The 11,885-nt window shown below is 44.0% G+C and overlaps 1 protein-coding gene across 2 annotated transcripts in view; it reads left to right on the top strand.

Moving 5' to 3' along the window:
• The first annotated feature begins 460 nt into the window (after window positions 1-460).
• The window catches only part of APOLD1 (apolipoprotein L domain containing 1), a 70,395-nt gene continuing 58,970 nt past the window's right edge, over window positions 461-11,885 (top strand). The window contains exons 1-2 of one of the 2 annotated variants that reach the window (XR_004440032.1): window positions 461-1,146; window positions 1,675-3,566. The gene's annotated coding sequence lies outside the window, so the exon portion shown is untranslated. Of the gene's footprint in view, window positions 1,147-1,674; window positions 3,567-11,885 lie in introns of those variants that run through there. The other variant, XM_033222825.1, reaches the window with a different exon arrangement.

The raw sequence follows: 11,885 nt of genomic DNA, 5'->3' as shown, positions 1-11,885 counted from the left end.
AACCGAAAGTGCAGAGTTGACACGTAAGCCCCAGCCCCTCTGCGGCCGCCCGCGCGCCCGGTCTGTCACGCGTGGGGACACAGAGCGGCAGGCATCGGAGCAAGCAGTACAAAAAGAAATCAAGGGGTTGGGCGCGAAACCTCGACGCGCCTCTAAAGGAACGTTGAGAAAAGGCAGGGAGCAGGGCGCGCAGCCGGGGTATTGCATCATTGCGGCTCCCCCTCCAGAAAACGGGCTTCGAACCACGGCGACCATCATGGCGCTCGCGCCAGGCTGCGCTCCCCGCGCGCCTTCCCCGCGCTCCAGCCGCGGCTCGGGAGCCTCGGACGCGCTTTTCGCAAACATTCTCGCCCTCTCCGGAGCGCCTGCCCCCACCCCCTCCTTTCTGTGTGTGTGTGTGTGCGTACGTGTGTGCCTGTGTGCGCGCGCGTATTTGTGTGTAGGGAGAACTTGCAGATGATTTTTTTTTCCCTCCCGTGCTGCTGGTTGTAAACTTGATTGGCATTGGCTGCGCCCACTGACCCCGACGCCGAGTCCGCTTAAGATTTAAGGTGGATCCAAGAGGCTGCAGCTTCAGGCTGAGTCTCGCGCTCTAGTTGGTTTGGGAGGAGGAAAAAAAGAAAAAAAAAAAAAAAAGCCCCGAACTGATCGCCAGCCGCGTTTGCCAAATCCCCCCCGGGTCCCATCCCCCGCGCCCCATCCCCCGCGCCCGCCCGGGGCCCCCTCCCCGCCTGGCGCGCCGCGCGCGGCCTCCGCCCACCTCCCACTTCTTCCCCATTGGCCGGCGCGTGCAGTTTGAATTTTTTTTTTTTTTTTTTGATGCTTGTTTTCTTGTAAAAAATACAGTTCCCCCGATCGTGTGACGAAACCTGCTTCGGCGGCCCGAGGTGGGGGTTTTCAGTCGGTTCGTCGAGGCAGAGGGAGGAGGATGGGCGGAGCTTCTGTTCCAAAATTTTCCCCTAAGTGCGGTTGACAGTGTGCAGGCAGGCGGGGGTGCGCGGGGCGGTCAGCGATCTGCAGCTTCGCAGGGACAGAGATGTAACCGAACTCGTTCACGGATGTTCCGCGCGCCGTGTCACCGTCTGCGGGCCAGGGGTGGCACGGGCAGGAGCCTGGCGAGGATGCACCTTCCCCAGCCTTGGAAAGGTAGAACTGGGGAGTGCGGGAGGGTGAAGGTGGCCCGAAAAGAACACCTCTTCGCAACCAAAAAAAAAAAAAAAAAAAAGAGAGAGAGAGGAAATAGAGGAAAAATGTGTTATTTCAACCGCCACTCAGAACCCATCATAATTCAGCCAGTCGGTGTCATTTTTATTGAATTAAATTTTTAAAAAATTTTCTTTGATTTCCAGAGCGTTTTTGCGGGAGGAATATGTTAAAACAAACTCAAGATAGGAAATGAGACTTTTGAAGTGCCTTTGATTTCTGGGTCCGAAAATTCTTTTGATAAAGCATGTGTACGTTAAGATTTAGGATGACTTTTTTTTTTTTGGTAATACGAGTCTAATGGAAATGACTTTATGAATTAGAACCCAATTATGTTTTACTCTGTGAACATTTTTAAAGTTTATAATAAGTCAAATGATTCTCCCAATCACTATGTCCATATTAGTGAAATTCTATCTCCATATTAGCGAAATTTGCATAGATACACACCTTTTTCTTTTTCTCTTTTAGCCTTGCTGTAGTGTACCGGACGATGTTAACCAGATATCCAGCACTAGCCTTCTAACAGTTCCTAACTCAGTGGTGACATTTTTTGGTTCTTAACTCCCCCAATCCTTCTTAGCCTAACAAACCTCTTAATTAAGGTCCATGAAAGACCATAAACCAATCTGATAATGCCTTTAGCAAGGGTGTGTTCACTTAATCTCTAATCCCACATCATAAAGGTCTGCTAGTCACTCCTGACCTCCAAGAACCCACCTAACCAGGGTGGACACTGTAAGAAAACATACGTGCCTTAATGGAATGAGTACTTTTTTGAGTTGAAGACACTCTAGCCTCAGGAAGCAGTGAGCTCACTATCCCTGGAGTGTGAGTCAAGGACTAGTCTTGGATGGCCCTGTGATAGGAACATTGTAGACAAGATTCAAATATCAAATAGTATTTGGACTAGTGATTTCAAAGTCTGTTCCAGACCCCTGAGAAACTGTATTTCCAACCTTGGCATTTCTGGATTTCCACTAAATTAAGCCACTTTCCTTACTCATTAGCATCTTGTAGAGCTGCCTGGCTATTTGAGCGCTTGAATGTGGCTAGTCCAAATTGAGATGTGCTATATGACATAAACACCATGTTTCCAAGAATTAGTATGAAAAGAAAATGTTAAATATTTCATTAATAATTTTAATATTGATTACCTATTGAAATAATATTTTGTTATATTGGGCTAAATAAAATATTAAAATGAATTTCATCTGTTCCAGTTTGCTTTTTTAGTGGAGTTACTAGACAATTGACAGATGTGGCTCAAATTATATTTCTATTGGACATTACTCTTCAAGACTAACACCTGTGGTAACTTGCGGCCCTATCTTTAAGAGTGGTGACTATTAATACTGAGGAGTAGGTGGTCACTTCCAGCTGCCATCCTAACTTCTCAAATTAAAGTGAGACCCTAACTCAGCCTCTGAAAGCTTTATTATTTATTTATTTATTCTTCTTCTTATTTTTTTAAAAAGATGGAGTCTCCCTGTCATCCAGGCTGGAGTGCAGTGGTGTGGTCATGTCTCACTGCAACCTCCAAATCCTGGGCTCATGCATTCCTCCCACCTCAGCCTCCAGAATCACTGCAATTACATGTGTGCTCTGAAACCTTTTTTTTTTTTTTTTTTTTTTAACTTTGTAGAGAGAGTCTTGCTATGTTGCTCAGGCTGGTCTTGAACTCCTGGCCTCAGATGATTCTCCTGCCTTGGCCTCCCAAACTGCTGAGATGACAGGCATGAGCCACCACACCTAGCATCTCTGAAACCTTTAAATAGAATTCTGCCAACATCTAACACCTTTAATTAATTAATTAATTAATTAATTTTTCTTTTAAAGACAGGTCTCACTCTGTCACCCAGGCTGGAGTGCAGTGGGCATGAGCATGGCTCACTGCAGCCGCAAGCTCCTGGGCTCAGGAAATCCTCTACTTCAGCCTCCCATGTAGCTGGGACTACACATGTGTGCCACCACCTCTAGCAGTTTTTTTACTTTTGTAGAGGTGAGGTCTTGCTGTGTTGACCAGGCTGGTATTGAATGCCTGACTTCAAGTGATCCTCACACCTTACCTCCCAAAGTGGTGGGATTACAGGTGTGAGCCGTTGAGCCCAGCCTGTTTAATCTTTAACACTTAATATAGGGTTCGAGCCCAGACTATGGGAATATAGTATAGATATGTCTGATGAACTCAGACTTGGTCACCACAGCTTTTCACTTTATGGCAATAGGAAGACTGGAGGCCGGACACATTGGCTTACGCCTGTAATCCGCACACTTCGGGAGGCTGAGGCGGGCAGATCGCTTGAACTCAGCAGTTCCACACCAGCCTGGGAAACATGGTGAAACCCCGTTTCTACAAAAAACAAAAAAAAACTTAACCGGGTGTGGTGGTGCTGCCTGTAGTCCCAGCTACTTGGGAGGCTGACGTGGGAGGATTGCTCGAGCCTGGAAGGCTGAGGTTGCAGTGAGCAGAGATCACGCCACTGCATGCCGGCCTGGGCAACAGTGAGACCCTGTAAAAAAAAAAAAAAAAGAAAAGAAAGAGAAAGATTGGAAAGTCCAGTATGTTAGTTATGACTCTGGAAAAAACAATTTAGACCCCACACAAAACCTGCACAGGCAGGGCCTCACTGCTGCTCTTCAGGAGACAGGAAGATGGTGGGGAGATGGACAGGTGTGCTCGTTCTAAGACTGGGTCTCTAGCAGAGGCCTGCACAAATGCAAACGTATACCATATTCGTGGATGGAAACACCCAACATGACGAAGATGGCAGTCCCCCCTAATTCATCTGCACCTCTTTACACTAAATTCTGATAACAGGTTCTGATCATCCTGTTTCGTTCCTTTGTTCTAGCAGTCTGTCCACTCAGGACCATATTATAATTACCGTAAATTTGGAATATGTTTTAATTGCTTGTGGGATGAGTCCTCCACATCTCGATGGGTCCCTTTACTCTTTTTTTTTTTTTTTTCCTGTTTTCTTTTGCTTGCCATTTTTCCCATGTGGATTTAAAATGAATTTGCCTGGTTTTAAATATAATTCTGTCGGCATTAAAAATAAAGTGGGATTCTTATCTCACACATCAGGATAAATTCCTGAAGAATTAAAAAGGATGAAGTAGAAAGAAATGAAACCATAGACATGCAAGGATAAACCTCAAAGGATTTTAAAAAATAAAATCTCAGAGTTGGGGAAGGTCTTTCTAAGTACAACAATAAACATAGAATTCAGAGGATGTAATTTTTTTTTCTTTTTGGTAGAGACAGGATCTCCCTATGTTGCCCAGGCTGGTCTTGAACCTCAAGTGATCCTCCTGCCTTTGTCTCCAAAAGTGTTGAGATTACAGGTGTGAGCCACTGTGCTCAGCTGGGAGGACCTCTTGAGGCCAGGATTTTAAGACTAGCTCGGACAACATAGCGAGACCCGTTTCTAAAAAAATAAAAATAAAAATAAAATTTTAAATAAAAATAAATAGTTAAGCTATTCTGGAGGCTGAGGCAAGGGGATTGCTCTAGCCCAGGAGTTCGGGGCTGCAGCTCAGGCTACGATGAGCTATGGTTTTACTATTGCACTCCAGCTTGGCAGCTCTAAAAAAATAACAATAAAAATAAAGCAGTTATTTTTATAACATTATTTTATTTTATTATATATTTATGTATAAAATTATTATATATTATTTTTTTAAAATAAAAATAAAATAAAACCATTTAAATCTAAATGGTAAGTTGTATCTTACTTGTATTTAACCACAATAAAATAATATACAACTACTGGAACATTTTTTTTTTTTTTGAGAACAAGTCTCACTCTTACCTAGGCTGGAGTGCAATGACTCACTGCAGCCTTGACCTCCTGGGCTCAAGTGATCCTCCTGCCTAGCCTCCCAAGTGGCTAGGACTGCAGGTGCACACCACCATGCCCGGCTAACTTTGTGTGTGTGTGTGTGTGTGTGAGAGAGAGAGGGAGGGAGGGAGGGAGGGAGGGGGAGAGAGAGAGAGAGAGAGACAGGTTCTTGCTGTGTTGTCCAGGCTGATACTGAACTCCTAGCCTCAAGTGATCTTCCTGCCTTAGCCTCCCAAAGTGCTGAAATTACAGGCATAAGCCATCATGCCTGGCCCCCTGGAAAAATTTAAAGTTCATTCATGTTATGTCTAAAAGAATACCACACAGTGTACTGGGTCATATTATTTGTGAGGTGCTGTAGTGGTTCAATTTCAGGCTCTGGAATCCTACTGCCTGGGTTTGAGTCCAGTTACTGAATTGCCATTTGCAAGTTACTTCACCTTTTAAAGTTTTTATTTCCGCTGGGCATGGTGGCTCACACCCGTAATCCCAGCACTTTGGGAGGCTGAGGCGGGCAGATCACTTGAGGTCAGGAGTTCGAGACCAGTCTGGACAACATGGTGAAACCCCATCTCTACTAAAAATACAAAAATTAGCCAGGCGTGGTGGCAGGCACCTGTAATCCCAGCTACTCGGGATGCTGAGGCAGCAGAATCACTTGAACCGGGAGGCAGAGGTTGCAGTGAGCCAAGTCGTGCCATTGCACTCCAGCCTGGGGGAGAACAGCGAGACTTCCTCTAAAAAAAAGAAAAAAAAAGTTTTTATTTCTTCGTCTATATAATGAGGATGCTTATAACTCTCATAGGGTTATTAAAAGTATTCAATGGAATAATATATGTGTTGTATTTAGCCCAATACGTGGTATATAATAATGACCATTACATATTTGTAAACAATCAGATTAATGGGGATATCCAGTTTTTATTTTGTCTTCTCCCAGTAACCACAGCCAGTACTATGTTAACCTTGTCAATATGTCTTATTATTTTTAATTACTGCTGTTATTACCGTTAAGAAAAACAAATATTTTAAATTGGCATTTAATAAAGATAATTAGATATGCAAAAACAGGTAAAATGGTAAATTTTATGTATTTTTACCACAATAGAATTTTTTAAGGCACTTGTTGAATTTAGTGTCACATCTAATGATTTATGAAAGGACTTGGTATAGATTTATTTGTGGTAGCAAGTCAATAGCACATACACCCACATACATATGCAATGACAAATAGGGAAAAATGTTTGCAACCCACATATCACAGGGTTAATTTCCCCAATAAATAAAGAGTTTCTACAAATCAATGAAGAAAACACAAACCAGTATAAAAATAAGCAAAGGATATGAACACAGTTACTGGAAAAGGAAATATGAAAGGCTTTTAATAAATGAAAACAAGCTCAATTGTAGACTATTGGGATATAAACCATATACAGAATATATAAATATAGGTAAATTGAGGCACTCAGATACAAAGTTGGCCATTATTCTTTCTTGACAGTTTAATCTTTGCTTCCCTCCTTTCTATCTGAGGGTGAGTGATATTTTTCCAGCTTCACTGGTGACCAAAGAAGCAAAGAGTTTGCAAGCGTGGAAGCCACGACCATCTTCAGGTTCAGCGTAAAATCCCTCTCATCCAAATAAACTCATCTTTAGCTTAGTGGCATCTCCTTACTTTGTACATAGAAATTCCCCGAATCAGCCTCTTAAAGCCAGCACAACTATAAGTATGCAAGAGGTTGATTCTCTCAACACATCCCCATCCATTCCTGCTTTTAATTTTAATATCTGTACGTTGCTGGTAATACCAGTCCCTCCAAAACCATCACCTTATTCTGGCTTTTCCTTCAAGCTCTCTATTCTCTTTTAAAAGCCTGACAAAGAGTTGATAACATGATAAACATAAATTGTCTGATTAGTAGAGAGAAACTATGCTATGCAATAAATGGTGTTAGGTTACAGCTAACCGTTTGGAGAAAAATATTAAATCCCCCTTACATACACATACATATTATATACTGTACATTTAAAATGTATGTACTTTCGGCCGGGCGCGGTGGCTCAAGCCTGTAATCCCAGCACTTTGGGAGGCCGAGACGGGCGGATCACGAGGTCAGGAGATCGAGACCATCCTGGCTAACACAGTGAAACTCCATCTCTACTAAAAATACAAAAACTAGGCGGGCAAGGTGGCGGGCGCCTGTAGTCCCAGCTACTCGGGAGGCTGAGGCAGGAGAATGGCGTAAACCTGGGAGGCGGAGCTTGCAGTGAGCTGAGATCCAGCCACTGCACTCCAGTCCGGGCGACAGAGCGAGACTCCGCCTCAAAAAAAAAAAAAAAAAAGTATGTACTTTCCAGCCGGGCGCCGTGACTGTTATTTACTGCCGTTATTACCGTTAAGAAAAACAAATATTGGCCGGGCGCGGTGGCTCAAGCCTGTAATCCCAGCACTTTGGGAGGCCGAGACGGGCGGATCATGAGGTCAGGAGATCGAGACCATCCTGGCTAACACGGTGAAACCCCGTCTCTACTAAAAATACAAAAAAAACTAGCCGGGCGACGTGGCGGGCGCCTGTAGTCCCAGCGACTCGGGAGGCTGAGGCAGGAGAATGGCGTAAACCTGGGAGGCGGAGCTTGCAGTGAGCTGAGATCCGGCCACTGCACTCCAGCCTGGGCGACAGAGCGAGACTCCGCCTCAAAAAAAAAAAAAAAAAAAAGAAAAACAAATATTTTAAATTGGCATTTAATAAAGAGAATTAGATATGCAAAAACAGTTAAAATGGTTTGGTCTTAATGTGTTATGGAAACTTTACACCTGTAATCCCAGCACTTTGGGAGGCTGAAGCAAGAGGATCACTTGAGGTCAGGAGTTTGAAACCAGCCTGGCCAACATGGCGAAACCCTGTCTCTACTAAAAGTACAAAAATTAGCCGGGTGTGGTGGTGCATGCCTGTGATCCCAGCTACTTGGGAGGCTGAGGCAAGAGAATCACTTAAATCTGGGAGGCGGAGGTTGCAGTGAGCAGAGATTACGCTACTGCACTCTACTCCAGCCTGGGCAACAAAGCGAGACTCTGTCTCACAAAAAGAAAAGAAAAGAAAAGAAAAAGTATATACTTTTCTACAAATTTAATTTTGAGAAATAATCAGACGTATGACTAAAGATATATTTACCAAAGTAATCACTGTAATGTTAAATATTAGATTTTAAAAAGAACAAAAGAGTAAACAACCAAAGAAAAACCCTTTAGATGTAGGGCTACAGAATTGATTATTTGATTGAACCAACTATGGTATATGCAAGAAAGGTACAAATTATAGCCATTAAAACACCCTAGGTAGCTTTATATGTATTAATAGTTATATGTCTTGGCTGGGCAGGGTGGCTCATGCCTGTAATCCCAGCACTTTTGGAGACTAAGAGAGGCAGATGGATTAAGTCCAGGATTTGAGACCAACCTGGGCAACATGGTGAAACTCCATCTCTACAAAAACACCAAAAAAAAAAAAAAAAATTAGCTGGATGTGGTGGCACAGGCCTGTAGTCCCAGCTACTCAGAAGGCTGAGGTAGGAGGATCACCTAAGACAGGAGGAGATCTAGGCTGCAGTGAGCCGTGATCACGCCACTGTACTCCAGCCTGGGTGGCAGAACAAGACAGTGTCTCAAAAACAAAAAAAAACAGTTATACGGCGTAATATTAAAGTTTCTGTAACACATTCAGATGAAAAGCAGGCACAGAACAGTATCTATGGTATGAATGTATTTTTGTGAAAAATTTAAAAATTCACGTGTATATAGGCATACAATTGTCATGGAAGGTTACCCACCACATTGACGTCTGTAATTCCTATTTCTGAGGGCAGGATTATGAAGAGACTTTCCCTTAAACATTTATGTACTGTTTGCATTTCTTTTTTTTTTTTTTGAGACGGAGTCTCGCTCTGTCACCCAGGCTGGAGTGCTGTGGCCGGATCTCAGCTCACTGCAAGCTCTGCCTCCCGGGTTCACACCATTCTCCTGCCTCAGCCTCCCGAGTAGCTGGGACTACAGGCGCTGCCACCTCGCCTGGCTAGTTTTTTGTAGTTTTTTTTTTTAGTAGAGACGAGGTTCCACCGTGTTAGCCAGGATGGTCTCGATCTCCTGACCTCGTGATCCGCCCGTCTCGGCCTCCCAAAGTGCTGGGATTACAGGCTTGAGCCACCGCACCCGGCCGCACTACTACTGCAAATGCAAATACTACTGCATTTCTAACAGTAGACTCTAACAAGGAAAAAACCATGAAGGTATTTCAATTTTTTGTTTGTTTGTTTGTTTGTTTGTTTGAGACAGAGTCTCACCCTGTTGCCCAGGCTAGAGTGCAGTGGCATAATCTTGGCTCAGTGCAACCTCTGCTTCCAGGGTTCAAGCGATTCTCCCGCCTTAGCCTCCTGAGTAGCTGAGATTACAGATGCGTGCCACCACGCCCAGATACTTTTTTTGTATTTTTAGTAGAGACAGGGTTTCACCATGTTGGCCAGGCTGGTCTCAAACTCCTGACCTCAAGTGATCTGCCCTCCTCTGTCTCCCAAAGTGTTGGGATTACAGGCATGAGCCACTGCGCCCAGCCGGTATTTTAAATTTGAAAAAGAATTATCATTACAATTTCTTGAGCGTGGAATCAGAGTTTCTCTTTATGTCTCACATGCAGTCTCATTCTTCTCAGGCATTAGCAGAGCACAAGGCATTTCTATAATAATTTTTCCTCCGTTTTTCTATCTAACTTCAGATGCCATTAAATCTGTACATGAGTTAGGAGTGTGTGTATGCGTGTTTTTGTACATGGTTTGGCTTCTGGGGCACATAAATGAGGTATAAATATCATCCCCATTAACTCAAAGATATCTTAACAAACCATGGAAAATTGAGGTTATTCCATCTTTTTGCCATATGGGATTTTACTGATAACATGATCCCAAAACTTACATTCCTTAATCTTTGGCACTTGGCACACTCAGGGAATCCGCCTGGGAATTCAACAGATCAACTCCCTGCCTTAGATTAGTTACTTAGGACATAGTGCTGGGGAAATGGTTTTACATTTCAAGTTAACCGATTAATCTTTGGCTGTCCCTCTCCATGTGACTGACCTGGGGCAACTCTTAGAATCTCAGACTATTGGCTATGGGAGATCACTGTATCCGGTCTTTCCATTTTACAGATGAGAATATTCTAATTCTTGATTTCCTGTAAAGTGGGGAAGTTAAACGAAGATGATTTATACATTCCTTCTGGCTTACATCTCTGTGATTCCTGTTTCCTAGTCAAGATCACACATATTCCATCCCTGTGGATCAGGTTCTATTTTTCAGGGAAGCTAGAGTCCTGATTTTTGGCCACAAACCACATACTCAATATCAAAAGAAGATGATCATATAATAGCGTAGGCTGAACAATGAACGTTTATAATCTCACTAGAAAAAAAGCACGTGAATGTGTAACCTAACGGTTGCTCAGTAGTGCCAGATACTGCTGCACACTGTCACGTGCACTCTCAGGGAGTCTTTACTAAGGCCAGGCTCTGTGGGCTTCGAGGTCACAAACCGGAGTGCTGGCTTCCTGGAGCGCCACAGGGCATCACAGCTGTAATTATTCCACGGAATTTAGGTGAATGTTGTGAAGGATGAGTGCCATGCAGGGACCTCAGAGCTTCTGCTTCATGCTCTAGCAGTTTGGATCCCAGACAAGGTGACTAACTGAGGAAGCAAGCAGGGGCTAAAATCGAAACTCTTTCCCCAAGCCAGCCTGTGTTTACTGAAAAGAAAAGGGCCTTTAAAATCCACCCAACACTCCTTCAGCCGGGCAGCCACTTATAGTCTCAGCTACTCGGGAGGTTGAGGTGGAAGGATCCCTTGAGCCCAGGAGTTCGAGTCCCCCTGAGCAACAGAGAAAGACCCCACCTCTAAAACAAACAAACAAACAAAAACTAAAAAGCCATTCCATCCCCCTCACCAGCAGTGCCTTCCCCTATGTTCCAGTGGCTGCCTGTAGGATGCAGTAAGAGTCTGAAACAGGGGCCCTGACCTAGGGCAGGGGCTAGAGAATCCCTCCTAAAGAAATGACTTTCAAGCTGAGACTTGGAAGCTGAGCATGAGTTAACCAGTTGAAAGGAGGAAAGGAAGGAGAGTGAGCCAAGCAGAACACAGTCCAAGGCTGCAAGTCAGAGAAGAGCTTTGAAAGAAAGTGCTTGTGGCCGGGGGGCAGTGAGCCAATGGCAGAAGGAATGAGTGATGTGGCTGGAGTGATGGGCTTTTTAAGCCACATTAGGAATTTTGGACTTTAACTGCAATGGGAAGCCACTGGATAGTTTAAAGGTGACTTGGCAGGCCCAGTGGCTGATGCCTGCAATCTCAGTGCTTTGGGAGGCCAAGGTGGATTGCGTGGGAGGCCGAAGAGGATCATTTAAGGTTAAGCATTCAAGGCCTGACTGGGCAATGTGAGATCTCATTTCTACAGTAAATAAATAAATAAATAAGCCGGGCATGGTGGCGAGCACCTGTGGTCATAGCTACTTGGGAAGCTGAAGGAGAAGGATCACTTGGGCCCAGGAATTCCTGAAAAGAAAAAGGCCTTTCCTGAAAAGAAAAGTTGTAGTGAACTATATAATCCACCACTGCCACTCAGGCCTGGGTGACAGAGTGAGATCTTGTCTGTAAACTAAACTAAAATAAGCTCATGCCTGTAATCTCAGCACTTTGGGAAGCTGAGGCAGGTGGATCACTTGAACCCAGACTGGGTACCATGGCAAAACCCCATCTCTACTAAAAATACAAAAAACTAGGCAGGAAGCAATGGCTCAT

This window comes from Trachypithecus francoisi, unplaced genomic scaffold, assembly GCF_009764315.1.
Source record: "Trachypithecus francoisi isolate TF-2019V2 unplaced genomic scaffold, Tfra_2.0 Lachesis_group11, whole genome shotgun sequence".
Taxonomy (NCBI): Eukaryota; Metazoa; Chordata; class Mammalia; order Primates; family Cercopithecidae; genus Trachypithecus; species Trachypithecus francoisi.
The sequence above is the reverse complement of the archived record's forward strand: the minus strand, read 5'-3'. Positions and strand labels throughout refer to the sequence as shown.